We start from the raw sequence: 20,688 nt of genomic DNA, 5'->3' as shown, positions 1-20,688 counted from the left end.
CAAGAAGGGGACATGAAAAGGCTTTGGCGAGTAGGGTTAAGGAGAATCCCAAGGCTTTTTTCTCGTATGTGAAGAGCAGAAGGATGACGAGAGTAAAGGTAGGTCCGATTAAAAACAAAGGTGGGAGGATGTGCCTGGAAGCTGTGGAAGTGGGTGAGGTTCTCAATGAATACTTCTCTTCAGTATTCACCAAGGAGAGAGGTCTTGATGACGCTGAGGACAGTGTTGGTAAGGGTAATGTTCTAGAGTATGTAGCTATCAAGAGAGAGGACGTGTTGGAGCTGTTAGAAAACATTAGGACAGATAAATCCCTGGGTCCTGACGGAATATTCCCCAGGCTGCTTTGTGAGGCAAGGGAGGAGATTGCTGAACTGTTGGCTAGGATCTTTGAGTCCTCGTCGTCCACGGGAATGGTACCAGAGGATTGGAGGGTGGCAAATGTTGTCCCCTTTTTCAAAAAAGGTAGTAGGGATAGTCCAGGGAATTACAGACCAGTGAGCCTTATGTCTGTCGTGGGTAAACTGTTAGAAAGGATTCTAAGAGGTAGGACCTATGAGCATTTAGAGAATCATGGACTGATTAGGGACAGCCAGCATGGCTTTGTGAAGGGAAGATCATGCCTCACAAGCCTGATAAGGTTCTTTGAGGAGGTGACCAGGCAGATTGATGAGGGTAGTGCAGTCGATGTGGTCTACATGGATTTTAGTAAGGCATTTGACAAGGCATTCCGCATGGTAGGCTTCTTCAGAAGGTCAGAGGGCAAGGGATCCAGGGAGGCTTGGCCGTGTGGATTCAGAATTGGCTTGCCTGTAGAAAGCAGAGGGTTGTGGTGGAGGGAGTGCATTCGGATTGGAGGGCTGTGACTAGTGGTGTCCCATAAGGATCGGTTCTGGGACCTCTACTTTTTGTGATATTGATTAATGACTTGGATGAGGGGGTGGAAGGGTGGGTTAGCAAGTTTGCAGACGACATGAAGGTTGGTGGTGTTGTGGATAGTGTGGAGGGCTGTCGAAGCTTACAGAGGGATATTGATAGGATGCAGAGCTGGGCTGAGAAGTGGCAGATGGAGTTCAATCTGGAGAAGTGTGAGGTGGTACACTTTGGAAGGACAAACTCCAAGGCGGAGTACAAAGTTAATGGCAAGATTCTGGGCAGTGTGGAGCAGCAGAGGATCTGGGGGTTCATATCCACAGATCACTGAAAGTTGCCACACAGGTGGATAGGGTAGTTAAGAAAGCTTATGGGATGTTAGCTTTCATAAGTCATGGGATCACATTTAAGAGCTGCAAAGTAATGATGCAGCTTTACAAAACTCTGGTTAGACCATACTTAGAGTACTGTGTCCAGTTCTGGTCGCCTCATTATAGGAAGGATGTGGAGGCATTGGAGAGGGTGCAGAGGAGATTTACCAGGATGCTGCCTGGATTAGAGAGTATGAATTATGAGGAGAGACTAAAAGAGCTAGGGCTTTACTCATTGGCGAGAAGGAGGATGAGGGGAGACATGATAGAGGTATACAAAATATTAAGAGGAATAGATATAGTGGACAGCCAGCGCCTCTTTCCCAGGGCACCAATGCTCAATACAAGAGGGCATGGCTTTAAGGTAATGGGTGGGAAGTTCAAGGGAGATGTCAGAGGGAGGTTTTTCACCCAGAGAGCGGTTGGTGCATGGAATGCGCTGTCTGAGGTGGTGGTGGAGGCTGATAAGTTGGTCAAGTTCAAGAGATTGTTAAATAAGCATATGGAGGAATTTAAATTCAGGGATATGTGGGAGGAAGGGGTTAGATAGGCTTAGGTGTGATTTGAAGGTCAGCACAACATGGTGGGCCGAATGGCCTGTATTGTGCTGTATTGTTCTATGGTTCTCTGGTTCCCATATCAGTTCCCTAACCAATCCCTCACTTCCTCTAAACCTTGAAATGAAACCAACTGGTCCTGGGAACTTTATCACTTTTAATTGTATGGCTGTTTTTAATGATATCATAGCTAGAGTGGAAATGATTGAACAATCTGACCTGCTGAATTCCTCCAGTTCCTTTGTGTGTTGCTCCAGATTTCCAGCATCTGCAGTCTCTTGTGTCTCCAAGATTGGATAATTATCTGTTAGCCAGTGGTGGTGTGATGGTTCATCAATGCTCTAAGTGACAAGGTTTGATCTCGACCACTGCTGCTGTCCGCATGGACTTTACACGTTCTCCCTGTGACCATGGGTTTCCCTCGGGTGCTGTGGTTTCCTCTCGTATTCCAAAGATGTCTTATTAGGTCACTTTCCTATTGTAACTGGCCCCCAGTGTGTAGTTTGGTGTTAGGAGAATCAGCATGTGTAAGGGAGAATTAGTTGCTGCAGTTCAGGGATGTGAGGACAAATGACATTATTCCTTTGGAAGCCAACTACCTCATGGGCTGAATGAGCGCCTTCAGAGTCATTATAAGATAAGAATTCACCTGTCACTTAGATGGTGCTGACACTGCAGTTGGTGAGTGAGATTGATGTGATGCAACTATATTTATAACTGTCCTCCACTAGAGAAATGAATCTGCATTTATTTTAAGAAGTTAGTCACAGAGAATCACGCAGCATGAAAACAGGCCCTTCAGCCCATGTCCATGTCGATAATTAAACATCCATCTACACTAATCCCTCACAATCCCCATCAACTACTCCCCTCTCCACCTAATTCTTCTGCCACCCATCCCATTTACATTTAGCTGAGTAATCTATCAACCAGCACATCTTTGGGATGTGGGAGGAAGGCAGGGCACTGAGAGGGACCCCACATGGTCACAGAGAGGATGTGCAAACTCCACACAGACAGCTCCTGAGGTCAGGATCGAACCCAGGTTCTTGGAACTGTGAGACAGCACTACTAACTGCTGTGTCACTGCCACCCAAGTTGTGGAGTTTTTATTTCCTACTCGTTAAAAAACAAAGTCTGCCTTCTGAGTAACTGCACGTCATTCAAGGCAATATTCTTTATTCATGACAATGACCTGTTTACCATGGATCGTACTAACATCCAACTTATCGGCCAATGTAGGATTGTCATTAAATACTGTTATTCATTATTCTTGCTTTGCTTGCATTGGTTTTGGTGAACTGTGATTCAACACATATCTGATGCAGTAGTGGGAATAGATTTAGCAGTGGCCTTCAAGATCGGTTTGCATACTTGAAGTAGAAAAATATTGAACGTGGAAACATTGGGGAAGAGGATCGAACTGGATTGCCTTTTGAAAAAGGTGACACACACTTGATGGGGGCAAATTACCTCCTTTGCAGTGATGTTCTATGATTCCAAGCATTCCTTTTCCATTTTATATCCTGCATCCCTCAGTAAGGTTCTTCTTGCCTTCCTTGGTTGTTTGTAGGTTTATCAATGCCTCTACAAATAGAACAGAGGACTAGAACCACAACAATGTCGTCTGGCCAAAACCTGAGCAGCATCAACATAACTAGAATTGATTTATTCTTCAAGTTGTAATTTAACTCGGTATTGTCTTTACTTTGCAGTTTGCTATTCAGTAATAATTAGCCCTGGCCAATGCTGAGTATGCTATTACTTGTGAATGTGGAAATTTAAATACCACTCATTAAAGAAATCTTGGTGTGTTCATTTTCATGGTGCATTTAGCTTTACTCTGACATTCACAAATATTTAATAAAATTCAAAAACAATTTAAAGAACAATCATGCTGTCAAAAACTTCTGAAGATTATTACAAATTTTAAGTTACGTATTTAAAAAAATTGAAACACTTAAAATATTATGAAATTATAATAAAAACGTTAACTACTTTCACATGAGCTATTAAATACATTTAAATTAACTCAGTCATTCAGATATTTGGTCAATAGCCTGTGACTCCTTTGCAATTCTCTGCATTGTAATGAACAGAGTTGTTGAACCTTCACCAGGCCTCACTTACTGTACCTTTATTTCCCAGTGTAACTGTGGGAAATTCGTGCTCTGCTGAGTGAAGCCATGAAGAGTCCAATGGCAGAGTGCAATCAGAAAGACATTGGAAAGGATCTGACAGAAAGTAAGATGTAATATGGTTAGATTTTCATCAGTTATTTGATATAATGGAGCATCAAAGATTACTGAAAAAAATAAAAAGCTCATGGATTAGAATATCACGTATTGACTGGCTAACAGGAAACAGAGAGTAGGCACAAATGGGTCTGGTTGGCAAGTCCTAATGTGTCACATTCCGCAGGGATCACGACTTGGATGAAGGCACAGAAGGTATAGTTACTAAACTTGCTGATGACAAAGATAGGTAGGGGAATAAGTTATGAAGAGGGTATAAGGAGCCTGCAAAAGGATATGTGACTGGGAAAAGATTTGGCAAATGGAGTATAATGTGGGAAAATGTGAAATTGTCCATTTTGGCAGGAAAAGTAAAGAAGCACGTTATCTAAATGATGAGAGACTGCAAAGCTCTGAGAGTTCTGGGTATCCTAGTGCATGATTCACAAAAGGGTAGTATGTAGATATATTTGGTAATTAGCAAAGCTATCAGACGATAATTGATTGTTAGGCGGTTATGCTACATTTATACATTAATGAGACCAATCAGAAGTTCTGTGTGAGATGTTAGGATTTTAAGGATTGCCTTATGAGAAAAAATTGAACAGGCTAGACAGTATGTCCCCTAGAGTCTACAGAGTGAGTAGTGGCCTTGATTGAAACATATAAGATCCTGACAAGGTGGATGTGGAGAAAATGTTTCCTCTTGTGGGAGAATTAAGAGCCAGGGCTCACTTTAAAAATAAGGGATTTCCTTGTTAAGCTGGGAATGAGATGATTTTTTTTCTCTCTAAGGAGGTCTTGTGTCTTTGGAACTCTGTTCCTCAAAGGGCAGTGGAAGCAGACTTTTTGAGTATATTTAAGGCAGCAGTAGATAGGTTCCTGATATGCGAGGAGATGGGGTTGGTGGGTTGGGGTAGGGGGAGGGGGGGAGGGAGGGATGGTAAAAGGTGACAGTGAGTTAATTGTAAATTGGCTTATGATTGCCACATGTACAGAGGTGCAGTGAAAAACTTCGTTTTGCATGCCATCCACACAGATCATTTCATCCCTTCAGTACATCGAGGTAGTACAAGGGAAAACAATAACAGAATGCAGAATAAAGTGTTACAGTTACAGAGAAAGTGCAGTGCAGGCAAACAGTAAGGTGCAAAGTCCATGACGAGGCAGATTCTGAGGTCAAGAGTCCATTTTATTGTACAAGAGGTCTGTTCAATAGTCTTATAACAACAGGATAGAAGCTGTCCTGGAGCCTGGTGGTACGTGCTTTCAGGCTTTTGTATCTTCTGTCCGATGGGAGGGGGGAGAAGAGAGACTGTCCAGGGTGGGAGAGGTCTTTGATGACGTTACTTTACTGAGGCAGTGAGGAGTAGACAGAGTCCATGGAGGAGAGGCTGGTTTTCGTGATGTGCTGAGCTGTGTCCACAACTCTCTGCAGTTTCTTGCGATCTTGGGCAGAGCATTTGTCATACTAAGCCGTGATGTATCTGGATAGGATGCTTTTTAATGCAGAGTTCATCAGCCATCGTGATCATATTAAACAATGGAACAGTCTTGAGGAACATAGAATAGTACAGCACAGGAACAGGCCCTTCAGCCCACTCCGTTGTGCCGAACTAATTAAGCTAATGACACCTAATCCCTTCCGCTTGCATGTGATCCATATCCCTCCATTCTCTGCATATTCATGTGCCCATCCAAGAACCTCTTAAACGCTTCTATCATATCTGCCTCCACCACCACCTCTGGCAACGCATTCCAGGCACGCAACACTCTGCGTGTAAAACAAAACCTGCCCCGCACACCTCCTTTGAAGTTTTCCCATCTCACCTTAAATTCATGCCCTTTAGTATTAGACATTTAGGAAGTGAGTGATCTCCTGCAACTACAAATTCTTACACTACCGTGTTCTACTTTTGTGTGAGTGACCTTGGAAAGGATTTGGATGTCAATCTGGCCCTGCCCACAAAGAAGTTTTACACCTTTGTATCGGAATGCTTTTCTATGTTAAAGATGTTTTATGAATGCAAGTTGATATTCTGGTGCTTATACCTAGACCCTGCTTGTGCCATGGACATTTGGAGTACTGTGTACAGTTTTGGTCATCCTGTTATAGGAAAGATGTTATTAAACTAGAAGGAGTGCAGAAAAGATTTACCAGGATGTTGCCTGGACTTGGTTGCGTAGACTAGGACTTCATTCCCTGGAACGTAGGAGATTAATATCTTTATTAGTCACACGTACATCGAAACACACAGTGAAATGCATCTTCTGCGTAGAGTGTTCTGGGGGCAGCCCGCAAGTGTTGCCACACTTCTGGTGCCAGCTGAGCATGCCCACAACTTCCTAACCCGTATGCCTTTGGAATGTGGGAGGAAACCGGAGCACCCGGAGGAAATCCAGGCAGGCACAGGGAGACCGTACAAACTCCTTACAGATAGCGGCTGGAATTGAACCCGGATCGCTGGCGCTGTAATAGTGTTACACTAACTGCTACACTACCGGCTACACTACTGGCCTGCCCACCTGAGAAGAGGTATATAAGATCATGAGGGCCATAGACAGGGCGAAAGCACAGTCTTTTTCCCAGGGAGGGGATGCTATAAACAAGAGGGCATAGGTTTAAGATCAGATGCGAGAGATTTAATAGGGACGTCAGGGGCAGCTTCACACATAGGGTGGTGCGTATTTGGAATGAGCTGCCAGAAAGAGTGGTTGAGGCGAGCACATTAGCAACATCTAGATAAGTACATGGATAGGAGAGGTTTAGAGGGCTCTGGGCCGAATGTGGGCAGATGGGACTAGCTCACTGGGCAACACAGTCGGCATGGACCGGTTGGGCCAAGTGTTTCCATGCTGAATGACTCTATGACTCTATTAGAATTCTTCTCTCTTCACATATAGGAAGTGATGAGGCGAGAAATTGTTCAATTGATTCAGTCCATCTTTGTAGCCACATCAAAGTTTACCAAATTGATGATAGACTGACAGGTTTGACTCTCAGTTCTGTGTCTCACATTTTATGTTTTTTTGTACTGAAACAATATTTATAAAGGATCACTTGTAATGTTGAATTGTTGCAGTTCTTACAAAGCACAGTTACCTCATTTTCTTGATACAACTAGTTTAAGTGGATAATTGATCATTATTAGCTGTCACAGGATGTGACTAATGGGCAAAATGTACTTTTATTTCATACTGTTATAAAAATTAAATTGGCAAAAGTTTAAATGGAAGGTATCCTCCCCCACAAAGGTTAAAAATGGAGGGTGAAAACCAGGCAAGGTTGATTGATTGGCAAATTAATTGAGTCAAGACACCTTTGATCTTGGTACAGAATGAGGTGTGTGCTGTTGGGATTAGCATTCCACCTAATAATCTGTAGCTAACGTGCCTTTGATCATGAGTGCTTGATAGCACCGGTTTCAGCAGCCCTTAAACTTCATAAGAATTTAAGGATTTTCTTGTAGTTTTCACATTGTGCATGCAAGCAGTGTGCAAGTTTAACAAGCTGGAACTTACTCTGTTTGCCTATATTGTCACATATTATCCCCTTGTTAATGGATCATACTTTGAATTGAAGTATTATTGATTTGTGCCTGTTGGTAATTCTGCTTCTGTGTCTTACTTACATTCCTGGTGATCTATGTGATAGAAGATGGAGGGATATCAAGGTGGCCATCCTGTGAGTTGTCCAGTTTACAAGGATGTAATGTAAAATCTAAGCAGATTATCCCATCCACAACTGTGAGCCCCAACTTCCAATATATAGTATGAGCAGCCTGTATGTAGAACTAACAAACACAAGGAGATGTGGGGCAACAGGGGAAAATACAAAATGAAAAGCAAGGTTCGTATATTAGGCAGGTGTAGTCACTTAAATCAGTGCCTGTCAACGTATTGCAGTAATCACCACTCAACGTCAACATTGGCACAATTTGCCTGCAATATTAGTTTAGGGCTTGTAGGGAATTGCCTGGTGTAGACAGTTGCTTATAGGTGGTACAAGTGATGGCAATGTTCAAAATGGTTAGAGGCCTAAAGAAATTTGCGCTCTGCTGATTGATCCAAGGTGCAAATTTTCCATCAAGGCCAGAATAAAATTTTGAGACATCTGCCTCTCCTCTAGCTGTCTTAGATTGAATTTGCTCTTCTGAGTTGGATATTATAACAAATGATTAATCTATTGCTTCAAGCTAGCCACGCCAATGGTGTCATCTGTAGTTCATTAATAACACTCTTGTTTCTGACTCTGGATGCAGATGTAAAAGCTCCCACTGTTTTAAAGGAAAGCAGGGGGCTGTTTTCCCCAGCAGCTTGACTGCCATTTATCTCTCAGTCAATGTCACTGAAACAAAAGTGATGGTCATTCCTCCTCACTGTTTGTGGGATTCAGCAACATGTGAGGTGGTTGCCACATTTCTTATAACAATGCAATTCAAAAGTATGTACTTCTCTGTAAGGTACTTTAATACACTCTGAGGCTATGCAAAACTCTGTATAAATGCAAGTTCATTCTTTCTATATATAAATAAATACTTATATCTGTAAAATAAAAGACCTGTGCATTGGCTTTAACAGATTTCTACACCTAGTGACTGGATGCAACAATAATGTTTGTTTCAAAAGAAATGGCACAACAGTAAGCTTATTCTAGAGGCTGATAGTTGCTTACTTTCCTAGGTTTATAATAATTGTTCGAAGGAGTTTAAAAATGGTCAGTTAAAGCAGGTATAAGATATCGCATCCTGAAGGATACTCTTAGAATATCAAGAACAAAAAGTTTGCTTTGGAGTATTTCTAAAATGCTAAGTGCAGAGGGTTAAGAACTCAATAAAATAACGCACTAAACCGCTGAGTCTGCTTGAAATAGCTGACCAGTTAATGTGCTGTAAGCAGCCTTCATATAATTGATTCCTGCAATTATAATGTAGGGCAAAAGGAAATTCTCCAGTAGGAGTGGTTATAAATGATTAAAAACTAAAAGAAATGTGTGCTTTTCTAATAGACCCAAGATACAAGTCTTCCAGCAAGGCCAGAGAAAAATGTATGAATATTCTGCCCATGTTGTAGTTGTCTTGGATTGAGCTTGTTCTCTAATCTCTGCTGTACAATTGCTGCAATCAGTACCTTCGTGCATCAGACCATAAGTAGCATTCCGACCTGATCAGTGGTTGGGATATTTGAATATTTGTCACACTGCCTTGATTGTTCTCACTTTTGGGAGTGACAGTAAAATGGTGGTGGATTGATTGTTTTTATTTCACACTGAGGCAAGCAGTAATTGATAACAAATAATGTGGATAGGAATTTTCTAATTAGTTCAGCAGACCATAGAATTCTTAGGACACTTATCATCTAATGAAGAATTAGGTAGGTTTCTTTAGACTTTTGCAGAGCCAGAACCTGTGGGGTGTTTCTTACTTCCTGATCCTCAGGATATCTGCAGTGTACTTCACCGTTAAGGCCGATGCAAAGCGTTGTTTTAAATTGACTAGCATTTCTTTTTTCCCAGTCTCACTCTCCAGAGGTTTCATACCCGCTGTAACTACCCTCTTTTTGGTTATCCATAGAAACTCTTGCTGCTTGTTTTGATATTATTAGCCATTTTCTCTCATAATCAATTTTCTCCCTCCTTATCAGCTTTTTTAGTCCTCTTACTGCTGGTTCCTGAAAAATTTCCAGTTCTCTCTGACCCATCACTGGCTTTTGCCTCCTTGTAACCTTTAGTTTTTGATTTAATATTATCCTTGACCTGCTTTGTTATCAACGCATGGTTTATCTTTCTCATTGTGTCCCTCTCTCTGATTGGGATAAATTCCTGCTGAGTGTTATGATAAAATTGCTTAAGTGTTTAAAATCTGCCACTGCTCACCTACTGACCTTGCTTTTAGAGTGTTTACCCAGTGTACTCTGAACAACTCTTCCTTCATACCATTGCATTTAGCCTCATTTAAGTTGAAGACACTGGTTTGAACCCAAACTGTTTGCCCTCAGTTGTACCTGGAATTCTACCATGGTATGCTCACTACCACCTGGAGGATCGTCAGCCATGAGATCTCTTAAAATTCCTACCTTATCACAGGTGACCAAAATAACCTGCTTCTGGGTAGGTTCCATGATGTCAGAAATAATCCCTGATACGCTCTACAAATTCCTCTTCCATGGTACCCATGTCAGTTTGGTTTGTCTATTCAATATGCAGACTAAAATCACCCATGATAATTACAGGTCCCCTCTTTCATGCCTTCAATATTTGTCCATTTATGCTTTGTCCGACCATGAGCCAACACATTGGTCGGCTGTAGATCATTCCCATCTATGTCTTCTTTCCCCTGCTATTCCTTGTATCCATACAGTCTGATTCTACATAATGATCCACTCCACCTACTCACCACAGCACTGATACTTTTCTTAGTTAACAGTGTTTGCCCAACTCCTTTTCCCTATTCTTTTGGAACATCAAACAACAATAATTACTATTATCTGATCAGTGGTCAGAGCAAAAGGGCATGTCTTCAAAAGAGAAAGGTGCGGGCATCCAGAGGATAGTTCCGGTGGAGCGTCAGCCCTTACCCTTGTCTAACATACATGAGGTTCTTACGTCTTGTTTGGACAAGGGTGGGGCCTGCAGGAAAGAATTGCAAACTGTCCATAGTACAATGGCACAGGGGCCATTCAAGTGGGGGGGTAAAGAAAGAAATTTAGCACTCATAGAGGCTGGCACAGTAGGGGAATGGACACTGTCCTCTGCAGCAGAGAGAGGGAGTCCCAAAGGAATATTGAGGTCCCAGTCCTGGTCCATGCAACCGTGTCTCTGTAGTAGCTATTAAGCTCACCTTAGTTATCTCTATTTGTGTTGTCAGCTCATCCATCTTGCTACGAATGCTGCGTGCATTCAGTAAAGAGCCTTAAGCTCTCACTTGTCACTTGCCCCAGTTCTGATTTCTGGGGCATATTTCTCTGTGTGGTCTGCCCCTTCCTGTCACATTTTGATTTTCATTCACTGTCACTGCTCTCTGATTTTTTTAATTTATTAAACTTACTGTCACTTGGACAACCCCTCCCCCCCCCCCCCCCCCCCCCCACCCCCCCCCCCCCCCCCCCCCCCCCCCCCCCCCCCCCCCCCAAGTTTAATTTAAATCCAGTTTATGATTCACCAGGACACTTCAGATGAAGCCTGTCCCAATGGAACAGTTGCTCTTCCTCCAGCGCTGGTGCCTGAGCTCCATAAATCGGGAAACCCGTTTCTCCCACAGCAAACTTTGAGCCACGCATTTACTTCTCCAACCTTATTTACCCTCTCCCAGTCTGCACATGGATCAAGTAATAAACCATATGTTATTAATTGTGTATTTCTGCTTTTCAGTTTCCATCCTGTTGCTCATGATCCCTCAGCAGAACCTCCTTCCTAGTCCTACCTATGTCATCGGTGCATGACTCCTCCTCCTCCCACTTCAAATCCTTCTCCAACCCAGAAAAGATGTCCTTAACCCTGGCACTGGACAGCCCACACAATCTTTGGGACTCCCTCTCTCTGCTGCAGAGGACAGTGTCCATTCCCCTCCTGTGCCAGCCTCTATGAGTGCTAAATTTCTTTCTTCTACAACCCCCCCCCCCCCCCCCCCCCACCTGAGTGGCCCCTGTGCCATCGTACGATGGTCAGTTTGCAATTCCTTCCTGCAGGCCCCACCCTTGTCCAAACAAGGCGTAAGAACCTCATGTATGTTAGACAACCTCTGGTTGCCCCCATTTTTCTCTTTTGAAGTCATGCCCTTTTGTTCCTGACCACTGATTAGATAAGAGTAATTATTGTGAATGTTGTCACCAAGTTATACCTATAAAGGTTTGCAGCAAAGCTAAATGCTGAATTGAGTCTGGTGTAATTATCGTGTTGTGCAGACAGCCCTGTTTACTTACTGGGGGCCTTTTGAATGAACCACTGCAAGAATTAAAGGGGAGAAGGTTATTAAACGTGTAGTGATTAATGTTTTGACACTAGGTATTGTTAAAGCAGAGCCTAGCAATGTTAAAACATTGGTGGATGGTGGCTTGTAAATGAGGAGGATTGTGAAAGGGTCTGGAGAGGAACCAGTGGAGAAAGTAACAGCGGCACAAGCTGGATGAGCCAATGGCTTGTTACTATGCTACACAATTGCACCACTTGTGGAGACAATATCAGCTCCAACATGCTGGATGAAAATTAGCAGGAAGAGTTGAGGGATGAGGAGGGCTGGCACTTGTTCCAACAAAAACTGGGACCAGACTATTTGGCCTTGAACCAGTCTGGGGACCAAGTCTACTAATATATAATAACGATGGTGTGCAGTGCTATCAAACAAGGCAGCACCTCCTCTGCTAACCTCTTGACACGTTGTCAGCATCCTGCTGAGACAAGTTGGAATGTGAGTGGCAGTTATGATTGAATACCCTACGAAGAACCAATGGCTCGTTTCAGAGAAAACAGGTCACTGTGGTCTGGTGCCCAAGGGTAGGATGCAGATCCACGCAAAAGTCAACGCTTTCTGGATTATATCCAACAACAGAGAGCAGAAAAGAGGTTTTCTGTTGAGGCTGCCAGTAATCTGACTGAGATAGCAAGATTCATTATTATCTGATTTCTTTTTATGTAATGAGGTTTAGAAGCTTTAGCTAATGGATATCATTTCTTAAAGATTTTAAGTGTTGCTGGTATTGTGTTTGAGGTTGATGGATCTATTAATATAGAAACACTCATCTAGGGTTTCTGCACTAAGCCTTAAACAGATAAATTAATTGCCTCTTCAAACATGTTAAAAATACAGAATGTGGAGACCAATGGGGAACATCCAACTTAAACTACATTGAATCCTTATTTATTTTCTTGTCGATTCATTTTAAGCTCCAAGATCAAACCTCTTATGAAGAGTCATTTGGGAAAGCAACATGAGGCTGAACCTTACAGTGGAGATTATAGATAGTGATGCAGTAAGCTTTTGGGTCCCCACACTAACTGGCCTATCAGTTATAGTACAGCTACCTTTTTGTCTATTTTACCATCACACTCCCAGCTCCATTTAAAGCCGCACTTGCTAGCTGATTGAAATATCTACCCTGTTTCCTTACCTTCACCAACATGCTGTTCAATCACCTTCTGCAGAGTCACTGGTAGAAGGAATAAAGGCATAGACCATTTTCTAAATGTGGAGCAAATTCAGGAATCGGAGGTGCAAAGGGACTTCAGAGTCCTAGTGCAGGATTCCCTTGAAGTTAACTTGCAGGTTGAGTCAGTAGTAAGGAAGGCAAATGCAATGTTAGCATTCATTTCGAGAGAACTTGAATATAAAAGCAAGGATGTAATGCTGAGGCTTTATAAGGCATTGGTCAAACCACATTTGGAGTATTGTGAGCAGTTTTGGGCCCTATATCTAAGGAAAGATGTGCTGTCATTGGAGAAGATCCAGAGGAGGTTTAAGAGAATGATCCCAGGGGTGAAAGGGTTAATGTATCAGGAGCGTTTGATGGCTCTGGGCCTGTACTCGCTGGAGTTTAGAAAGATGGGGGGGGGGGGGGGGTGGGGAAGATCCCATTGAAACCTACCGAATATTGAAAGGCCTGGATAGAGTGGATGTGGACAGGATGTTTCCAGTAGTGGGAGAGTCTAGAACCAGAGGGCACAGCCTCAGAATAGAAGGACGTCCCTTTAGAACAGAGGTGAAGAGGAATTTCTTTAGCCAGAGGGCGGTGATCTGTGGACTTCATTGCCACAGACGGCTGTGGAGGCCAAGTCATTGGGTATATTTAAAGAGAAAGTTGATAGGTTCTTGATTAGTAAGGGTGTCAAAGGTTACGGGGAGAAGGAAGGTAAATGGGATTTGAGAGGGAAAAATAAATCAGCCGTGATTGAATGGTGGAGCAGACTTGATGGGCTGAGTGGCCTAATTCTGCTCCTATGTCTTATGGTCTCACCTGATGTAGATGGACTGGTGAGGATGAGGTGAGACTCTTGTGTTAGTACACTCACTTCCTGTCCCAGCTTGGGCTAGCTGAGAGTGATGATTGAATTTCTCACCCAGAACACATTCTGTACCCTCACTACTTTCAGTACCATGAGGCATCATGGGGTCTGGAGCCAGTGTTGAGATTCAAAGGGCTCAAATGGCCTAATTCTCCTCCTTTGTCTTATAGTCACCAACACTCTGGGAAATTGACCAAAATGTTTGCGGGAAAAAGGGTAACAGAAAGTAAAGAAGGGAAAAGAAAAGCAAACAGAGGCTATGACTAAGCAGAGAGTATAAAACTTGTTTGAGGCGTCGAGAGTTGGGCATCCATACACGGTGTCCAGTCCAAGACTTCATTCTCAAGTTTCATTGGCTATGGTGAAAACGAAGCTTCTGGTGCAATAGTCTTCCCACTTAATGTGAAACAGAGAAAGAAACCATTTGGCCCATTGGGTTTATGCTGGATTCAATCAGAGCATTTCAGTTAACCCATTCTCCTTGTCTTTCCCCATAGCCTGCAGATTATTCTCCCTGAAGTGTATATACCATTCCCTTTTGAAAGCCTTGATTGACTCTGTCAGTGAACTTCTAGTGACGCACTCCCCAACCCTGCAGAACATCTTGAATGGGGCCTTCCTCCCATAAGGACTTAGCGCCCTCCCTCCGGCCCACCTCAATCTGTCACATCTTATTTCCACACCTGCTAGTGCTTGGCACTAGTAATAGAACACAGAACAATATAGCACAGGAACAGGCCCTCTTCCCCACCATGATACCAATCTAGCTAAACCCATTTGCCTAGAAATATCCTTGTATTCCTTTTTTCATATGTCTATCTAAGTGCCTCTTATTACATTGCTTTCATATCTGTTTCTGCCACTTCCCCGGCAGTGCATTCCAGGCATCTAACACTCTCTGTATAAAGCAAAACTTGTCCCTTAAATCTCTTTTAAACTTTCCCCCTCTCACCTTAAACCTATGCCATCTAGTGTTTGGCATTGCTACCCTTGGAAAAAGACCCTGACTATCTACTCTATCTGTGCCCCTCATAATTTTATATCTGTCAGGTTGCCCCTCAGCCTTCGATGCTCTAGAGAAAACAACCCAAGTTTGTCCACCCTCTCCTTGTAGATAATACTTCAGAGATTTCTCTCTTCAAATGTTATCCCAAGTTCCCAAAAGTCAGACCATTGAACCCCAACTCCTACCCTCCCTCTGTTGTTGGTGCTAACCTTTACTAAGGTTTCTGGCTCACCTCCTTCCATCCATAGAGTATTCTCTGCTCTCCAATGTGGTGTCTACAGAGGTATATACACACCATGTAGCCGTACACTAAGGGTTACCAAATTACCTGTCTGCCCCCTTGACTATTGCTGTGATCACTGCCTCTCAATGCTCTGCTCTTCCTCCCTGTGCAGTCCTTTGTGTCATGAGGCCATGTTCTGGAATGCATACTTTCATGGTGTCGTCACCTCCCCTACTCCCTCATGCTCAGCACATGCTCCCTTAACATCCTTACACTTCCTGCTTACTGTCTGTGGCTTTGGAGTGATCACCTCCTGGAATGTATGAGACACGACGTGTTTATATCTTCAGTCTAGATGTAGAAGGTTGATGACTGAGGAAAAAAGAAAATTGGAAGAAAAATCCTAAAGAACAAACATAAGAAATAGAAGCAGGGGTAGGTCATTTGGCCCCTGTGCTTGACTTCCATTTAGTAAGGTCATGACTGATCTTTTGCCTCATTGCCACTTTCCAGTACTAACCGCAAACCCCTTGGTTCCCTTAATAACTTTTGGCTGAAGAAATTTCTTCTGACCCTACTCCTGAATAGTCGACTCCTTATTTTGAGACTGTGACCCTGCCTCCATACTCCCTAGTCAGGGGAAACATTATCCTAACCTGCATCTAACCTGTCATGTCCCGTAAGAGTTTTGTATGTTTAAAAGGGATCACCTCTGATTTTTCTGAATTTTAGTCTGCTTAATCTCTCCTCGTACAACAATCCCCTAATCTCAGGACCTGATACAGAGCCTCAAACCGGAACATTGACAATTCCTTTCCCTGCCACAGATGTTGCTCGGCCTGCTGAGTTCCTCAGCAGATTGTTTATTGCTCCAGATTCCAGCTCCGCATTCCAGCATCAGCAGTCTCTTGTAGTCTCTTATGTTAGCTTTTGGTGATGTGTTTACAAAGGCACCCTGGTATTTATAAACATCAACACTTTCTAATCTGCCACAGTTTAAACAAATTTGTAGCGGTTGCTACCGCGGAATAAAACAAGACTCTACTCGGAGAATTGCCAAACAGAACTGGTTTTTTTTCCCGCCTTGTGCGGGCCCTTTAAGGGAGAAAAACTCCCGCCCAAAAAACCGGCAATGACGTAAGTCCTACGTCATCAGGACTTTCCCGCGCGCGGGTTCTCCCCGTCGCTCGGAAAGACGAGGCCCGCCGCCATCTTGGGCCTCGTCGCTCCGACGCCGCGCGACCCGACTGCCGAGCCGGTTCGCCCGACTAGACGGTGAGTCGCCACACAACCCCCCCCCCAGAACCGGCAAGACAGTCCCCAAGGTCCGTGGGTTGTGCCAGCTGCCGCTTAGGGGGGCGGCCTCTGCGTCGTGGCGTGGCAACCTCGACAGGCTGTTGCAGATCCAAATGGGCCGGTTTGAGGCGGTCCGCCGTGAAAACCTGTTCCCTGCCTCCAATGTCCAAAATAAAAGTGGATCCGTTATTTCGTATGACTCGGAATGGTCCCTCATATGGTCGTTGCAATGGCGCCCGAGGTGTGCCCCTGCGAACGAAAACAAACTTACAGTCCCGTAGTTCCTTGGGCTGGCAGGATGGGGCTTGACCGTGCCATGAGGTGGGAATCGGGGCCAAGGCGCCGAGCTTCTCGCGCAGTCTTTGTAGAACTGCTGGGGGTTGTTCCCCTTGGTCCTGAAGGGCAGGTATGAAATCCCCGGGGACAACTAGTGGCGCCCTGTATACAAGCTCAGCTGACGAAGTGCGGAGGTCGTCTTTGGGGGCAGTGCGTATGCCGAGCAGGACCCAAGGCAGCTCGTCAACCCAGTTAGGACCCTTCAGGCGGGCCATCAAGGCCGATTTTAGATGGCGGTGAAAACGTTCCACCAACCCGTTTGATTGAGGATGGTAGGCCGTGGTGGTGTGCAGCTGCGTCCCTAGCAGGTTCGCTAATGCAGCCCAGAGACTGGAAGTGAATTGGGTGCCTCTGTCTGAAGTGATGTGGGCCGGAACGCCAAAACGTGAGACCCAAGTTGTGAGCAGCGCTCGGGCGCAGGAATCAGTTGTGATGTCAGTCAGGGGGGTTGCCTCAGGCCACCTCGTGAACCGGTCCACGATGGTAAGGAGGTACCGGGCTCCTCTTGAAACCGGCAGAGGGCCCACGAGGTCGACGTGTATGTGGTCGAACCTCCTACGGGTAGGCTCGAACTGCTGTGGTGGGACCTTGGTGTGTCGCTGGATTTTTGACGTCTGGCAGTGCAGACAAGTCCTGGCCCACTCACTGACCTGTTTGCGCAGGCCATGCCAGACAAACTTGCTGGCGACCAGTCGGACAGTAGATCTGATGGATGGGTGCGCCAACCCATGTACCGAGTCAAAAACGCGTCTCCGCCAGGCTGCAGGGACAATAGGGCGGGGCTGACCAGTCGCAACGTCGCAAAGTAGGGTCCGCTGACCTGGACCAACCAAGAAATCCCGGAGCTGCAGACCCGAGACTGCGGTTCTGTAGCTGGGCAGTTCGTCGTCGGCTTGCTGTGCGTCAGCCAGGGCCGTGTAGTCGACACCCAAGGATAGGTTGTGGATGGTTGGTCTGGAAAGTACATCAGCAACGACATTATCCTTTCCGGAGACATGTTGGATGTCAGTTGTGAACTCGGAAATGTAGGATAAATGTCTCTGCTGACGAGCTGACCAGGGATCGGAGACTTTGGAGAAGGCAAAGGACAGAGGCTTATGATCGGTGAAAGGCCTGCCTTCTAGAAAGTATCGGAAATGCCGGACCGCCAGATACAGCGCTAGAAGTTCCCGATCAAAAGCGCTGTACTTCAGTTCGGGCGGTCTAAGGTGTTTGCTGAAAAATGCCAAGGGTTGCCAGCGGCCTTCGAGTAGCTGTTCCAGTACCCCACCCACCGCGGTGTTGGACGCGTCTACCGTGAGGGCAGTCGGGACGTCAGTCCTAGGGTGTACAAGCATCGTGGCGTCTGCCAGGGCGTCTTTGGCCTTAACGAAAGCAGCCGCAGCCTCGTCAGTCCAGGTGATGTCCTTGCCCTTACCAGCCAGCAGCGAGAACAGAGGGCGCATGATACGGGCTGCTGCAGGGATGAAACGATGGTAAAAGTTGACCATCCCAAGGAATTCCTGTAGGCCTTTGACTGTGTCGGGGCGGGCAAAATGGCAGATAGCATCCACCTTGGCGGGTAGGGGTGTTGCCCCGTCGCTGGTGATTTTGTGGCCGAGGAAATCGATAGAGTCAAGTCCGAATTGGCACTTGGACGGGTTAATCGTGAGGCCGAAATCGCGGAGGCGGGAATACAGCTGGCGGAGGTGGGAAAGGTGTTCCTGGCGGTTACGGCTGGCGATCAGTATGTCGTCCAAGTAAATGAACACGAAGTCCAGGTCTCGGCCTACCGCGTCCATCAGCCGCTGGAAGGTCTGCGCGGCGTTCTTAAGGCCGAACGGCATCCGAAGGAATTCGAACAGGCCGAATGGGGTGATAATCGCAGTTTTGGGGACGTCATCCGGATGGACCGGGATTTGGTGGTATCCCCTAACGAGGTCCACTTTGGAAAAGATGCGGGCCCCGTGTAAGTTCGCTGCGAAGTCCTGGATGTGAGGGATGGGATAGCGGTCCGGGGTGGTGGCGTCATTCAGCCTGCGGTAGTCGCCGCAGGGCCTCCACCCTCCGGTGGCTTTGGGGACCATGTGCAGGGGGGAGGCCCAGGGGCTGTCTGACCTGCGAACAATCCCCAGCTCCTCCATGTGATGGAACTCTTCCTTTGCCAGGCGGAGCTTGTCTGGAGGTAATCGTCGTGCTCGGGCATGAAGGGGTGGCCCTGTGGTAATGATGTGGTGTCGTACCCCATGTGCGGGCCGAGAATTTGTAAACGAAGGTGCCAAAATCGATGGGAATTCGGCTAGGAGCTTGGCGAAATCATCGCCAGAAAGGGTAATGGAGTCCAGGCGCGGGGCTGGTGGGCTGATTTCTCCCAGGGGATAGGTCCGGAGAGTGCTAGAGTGGACTAACCGCTTCCTTCGCAGGTCGACTAACAGGTTGTGGGCCCGAAGGAAATCGGCGCCTAGGAGTGGTCGGGCGACGGTGGCAAGGGTAAAGGTCCAGGTAAAACGGCTGCCGCCAAAGTGTAATTGAAGCGTACAGGTGCCGAAAGACCGTATCGTTGTACCGTTGGCGGCATTGAGTAGAGGACCTGGTGGCCTGTCACGAGTGTCGCGGCCTGTCGGGGGCAAAATACTGACCTCCGCTCCAGTATCAACGAGGAAATGCCATCCAGATTTCTTGTCCTGAACGAAGAGGAGGCTCTGTCGGCGGCCAGCCGCCGTAGCCATCAGCGGCGGCTGGCCCTGGCGTTTCCCTGAAACTTGCAGGGTGGGCGGCATCGACGGGCCTCCGCACCCCACCTCTGATGGTAGAAGCACAGCTAGTCACCCGTGTCGTCGTCTGCGTTCCTGGGGCGTGGCTGCTCGGTTGCTGGGGCTGGGCGAGGCAGGCGTTGGGCTCGCGGCCTGGTGATTTGACTGACGGACGAACCGCTCTCGCGCTTGGCCCTCCACAGGACATCTGCCCGGGCGGCCACCTCACGGGGGTTGCTGAAGTCGGCATCAGCTAACAACAAGTGGATGTCATCGGGGAGCTGTTCGAGGAAGGCCTGTTCGAACATCAGGCATGGCTTGTGTCCCTCGGCCAATGCCAGCATCTCATTCATTAGGGCGGATGGGGATCTGTCCCCCAGGCCATCCAGATGAAGCAGGCGGGCGGCGCGCTCACGACGGGAGAGGCCGAAGGTCCGGATCAAAAGATCTTTGAAAGCCGGGTACTTATCTTCCTCCGGAGGCGACTGGATGAAGTCTCCAACCTGGGCGGCTGTCTCCTGGTCCAGAGAGCTAACCACATGGTAGTACTTCGTGGAGTCGGAGGTGATCTGCCGAAGGTGGAATTGCGCTTCAGCCTGGTCAAACCAGACGCTGGGCCGAAGTGTCCAAAAGGTGGGCAGCTTGAGGGCCACTGCGTTGGCTGCTGCGCTGTCGTCCATTTCGCGGGTCCAAAAGCCGTTTGGACCGTCGGGGTCACCAATGTAGCGGTTGCTACCGCGGAATAAAACAAAACTCTACTCGGAGGATTGCCAAACAGAACTGGTTTTTTTTCCCGCCTTGTGCGGGCCCTTTAAGGGAGAAAAACTCCCGCCCAAAAAACCGGCAATGACGTAAGTCCTACGTCATCAGGACTTTCCCGCGCGCGGGTTCTCCCCGTCGCTCGGAAAGACGAGGCCCGCCGCCATCTTGGGCCTCGTCGCTCCGACGCCGCGCGACCCGACTGCCGAGCCGGTTCGCCCGACTAGACGGTGAGTCGCCACAAATTCTTGATTTTCCTTTTTTTCCGAGAAAGTGGATGACTCTGCGTTATATTCCAGCTGTCCCA

At 46.4% G+C, this 20,688-nt stretch overlaps 1 protein-coding gene across 3 annotated transcripts in view; it reads left to right on the top strand.

The window, feature by feature from the left end:
- Nucleotides 1-20,688, top strand: part of LOC127577349 (L-fucose kinase) — a 245,635-nt gene that overhangs the window by 99,240 nt on the left and 125,707 nt on the right. Inside the window, exon 1 of one of the 3 annotated variants that reach the window (XM_052028479.1) lies at nucleotides 5,239-5,291. The exons of the other annotated variants lie outside the window; for them this stretch is intronic. The gene's annotated coding sequence lies outside the window, so the exon portion shown is untranslated. Of the gene's footprint in view, nucleotides 1-5,238; nucleotides 5,292-20,688 lie in introns of those variants that run through there. 3 annotated transcript variants of the gene reach the window in all.

The sequence above is a fragment of the Pristis pectinata genome, chromosome 13, assembly GCF_009764475.1.
Source record: "Pristis pectinata isolate sPriPec2 chromosome 13, sPriPec2.1.pri, whole genome shotgun sequence".
NCBI classification, from domain to species: Eukaryota; Metazoa; Chordata; class Chondrichthyes; order Rhinopristiformes; family Pristidae; genus Pristis; species Pristis pectinata.
The sequence above is the reverse complement of the archived record's forward strand: the minus strand, read 5'-3'. Positions and strand labels throughout refer to the sequence as shown.